The sequence below is a fragment of the Penaeus vannamei genome, chromosome 9 (assembly GCF_042767895.1).
Source record: "Penaeus vannamei isolate JL-2024 chromosome 9, ASM4276789v1, whole genome shotgun sequence".
In the NCBI taxonomy this organism is placed as follows: domain Eukaryota; kingdom Metazoa; phylum Arthropoda; class Malacostraca; order Decapoda; family Penaeidae; genus Penaeus; species Penaeus vannamei.
Window position 1 is genome coordinate 39,766,684 of NC_091557.1, and position 3,656 is coordinate 39,770,339.

General features: G+C 27.5%; 1 protein-coding gene across 1 annotated transcript in view; it reads left to right on the plus strand.

Moving 5' to 3' along the window:
* The window catches only part of LOC138862591 (uncharacterized), a 7,029-nt gene that overhangs the window by 953 nt on the left and 2,420 nt on the right, over positions 1–3,656 (plus strand). The window lies entirely within an intron of this gene.

Below are 3,656 nucleotides of genomic sequence, written 5' to 3' on the forward strand. Positions count from 1 at the left end.
AAAAGGGGGAACGAAAACAGACAAATAAAGAAGTAGATAAGTTACTGTATGTCCTTTTATGGAAGTGGTTATTGTGTAAGGTGATGATTCAAAGTAAACATAGCAATCCTTTGTGATTATAATAAAGTTGATGATGATGATTATGATAATGATGATGATGAAAACGATATAAGGATGGTGATGATAGTAATGACGAGGAGGAGGTGGATCACATCATCATCATTACTATTTCTGTTATTATCTATATCATCCTTTATTGTTATTATTATCATTATCTTTATCATCATTGTTACTATCATTACTATCAGTAGTACCATGCATTGTCATTACTATTATTTTGATCAATATCATTATCATTACTAATATCATCATCATTATTATTATTATTATTATTATTATTATTATTATTATTATTATTATTATTATTATTATTATTATTATTATTATTATTATTATTATTATCATTATCATTACTATTACCATTATTACTTTATTATAATCATTATCATTATTATCATTATCATCATCATTGTTATTATTGTTATTGCTTTTACTATATTAACCATCATTATCATTATTATTAATAATATTTGTATTATAATTATTATTGTCATCATTATTAATACCAGGATTGTTAGTTTTAGGTGTAGTATCATTATCATTATCATTATCAATATTTTTATTGTATTAAACCTATTATCGTTAATATTAATACTGTTACTTTTATTATAATTTTCATTCTTAAAATATTTTTTTATGAAGGTTATTATCATAATCATCATTCTTTTGAGCATGATTATAATTAGTATAACTGTACTTATGATTATTACTATCATTATCACTACTATTGCTGTTGTTATTATCAATGATAATAGTATCATTATATCATTTATATCATCAATGTTACAACATCTAGTACTACTACAGCTATTATTACATTATTACTACTGCTGCTGCTATTTCAATTACTATTATTGTCATAATTGTTATCATCATTATCGATATTGTTACTGTAGTTGTTATTTTGTTCTATTTATTATTTTATCGCTATCGTTTTTATCATTATAATCAATATCATTATTTTCTATGATTACTATTACTATGATTATTATTACTATCTTTACTGTTATTATTATCATCATTATTACTATTATTGTTATAATTATGATTATGATTATCATTATTATTATCATTGTAGTTGTCCCTATTATTATTATTATTATTGTTATTGATATTACTATCAATATCATTATCAACATGACTGTCAATACTATCATTATCGTTATCATCCTCATCCAGACCCTCATCATTATCACCATCATCATCGTCATGATCGTCTCATCATCATTATTATTTTCATTACTATCATTATCATTATTATTTTCATTACTATCATTATCATTTTTATTATCATCATAATCATTAATGTTTTAGTATCATTATTACTATTATTATTGTAAGTATAATCATTATTATTGCTAATATCATCATTATTATCATATACATTACTATCACCATTATTACTATTATCATTACACCTTGTAATTAATATGAATTCCAAGATTTTTCCACACTGTAGCTCCTTTTATGCTTACCATATAAACACGGTCCAATAAAGAAAAATCTGCAAATCACACCATTCGCTGTGAAAAGTGGATTTTCATAATAATAATAATAAATGCCACCTTGGGATGACTGACCATTAAAAACAGAAATTCCGCTTAAAAGAAAGAAAGAAAGAGAAAGAGATAGATAGATAGATAGAGAGAGAGAGAGAGAGGGAGAGATAGAGATAGATAGAGAGAGAGAGATAGAGATAGAGATAGAGATAGAGACAGAGAGAGAGAGAGAGAGAGAGAGAGAGAGAGAGAGAGAGAGAGAGAGAGAGAGAGAGAGAGAGAGAGAGAGAGAGAGAGAGAGGTTATTATCAATCCGAAAATTCGCGTGAAATGAAAAGAAAAAATACGATATAATCAGATAAAAAGAAATATTAAAAGTCCTTTCATCAGACTAACGCAACTACTTATCGCTTAATCGCATTAGCTGTGTCTTCCTTAATGGACTTTACATTCCGAGAAAGAATCAAAACAAGAAAAAATAAATAATACCAAGAAAGGGTAAAAGCTGACACCAAATTAATGAAATATAGAGAAGAATATTACTGGACATGCATCATGAGGAAAGGGTATGTGTGTTCATATATATATATATATATATATATATATATATATATATATATATATATATATATATATATATATATATCTGTGTGTGTGTGTGTATGTGTGTGTGTGTGTGTGTGTGTGTGTGTGTATGTGTGTGTGTGTGTGTGCGTGTGTGTGTGTGTAATAAAAGAGGATTTTTTCCTATAAAAAGTTTATCCTATCTTCAGTATACTGTTTTAGTAACTATTTATCATATTTACGAGTATTATAATCAATTTTTGTAAAGATGTCACATTGGTGAGTTTTTCTATATATCAATTTATTTAAACGTAGGCCTATTTTAACTTCATTTACTGTACCGCTAAATCTTTGGGTAGCGTAACATAACGGTCTTTTAAAGGGTCGTGTGGTGGGGATGAATGAATTCCTCTGTTGAGTGTGTCCAAATTTTATGACAGTCACAGAAACATTTTTCATCATTAGTGATTTATTTAATAAACAAATAATAGTGAACAGATGGCATATTATGTATATCATTGCAATATATATAATTTAAACAAGCAGTATTCTCAACTAAACTAATTTTCACGGTTAACTCTACACCCTCACTTTTCCTATTAATTAGAAGTCAAAAATCATTTTCAATAAACAAAATAAAAATATACATGAAACGGAAACGAGATCCTCACACCCAGTTTATCAGTATTCTTTCCATGATCTTACTAGGACATATGCCAATCGTTCCCCTTCCTTTAATCTTTACAATTTTCCTTTCTTACACTTCCCTCTGATAAATAATTCTCTTCTTAATCTGTTCATTGATGCCACTGGAACTATCACCTATAACTAATTCCGCTGTTGTATCCATGGGCCATTAAAATACCTGAATAAATAATGAGTAAATGTTCATTATGAACAAAGCATAAAGGCGTTGGTATTGCTTCATGATTAACATAAATCATTACAAAGGGATTTATAATTACATTAATACACGTATCAAGTATTACAATCTATAAAATCAGGGCAAAACACGACTTTGAATACCAGCTCTAAGCTTAACATGTACACAGGAAGACAGCAACGACTCCTCTGACCAGAAATCGTTAATATAACGAACTCATTCTTTACCCCAAATTTATTATTAACATTTAAACAAACAAACCATTTATAAATGAGTATTATAATTTACTCTATATATAATAACACTAAATTTTGCTATATTGATATGCCCTTAGAAATATAATAACATGTAAACAAATGTTTGTGACGTACTTCTCTTTGAAATTCGAACCAACGCATTTTTTAAAATATGGAATAAATATTTATTTCGATACACACACACACACACACATACACATATACAAAATGAAGCAATAGCGAAAAGGCCTTCGGCAAATTCGTGTGTTTTTTTGTTCTTCCCCTCGTTGTTCCTGTTGTAATCCGACATGAATTCCACACGTGTGTGTGTGTGTGTGTATGTGTGTGTGTGTG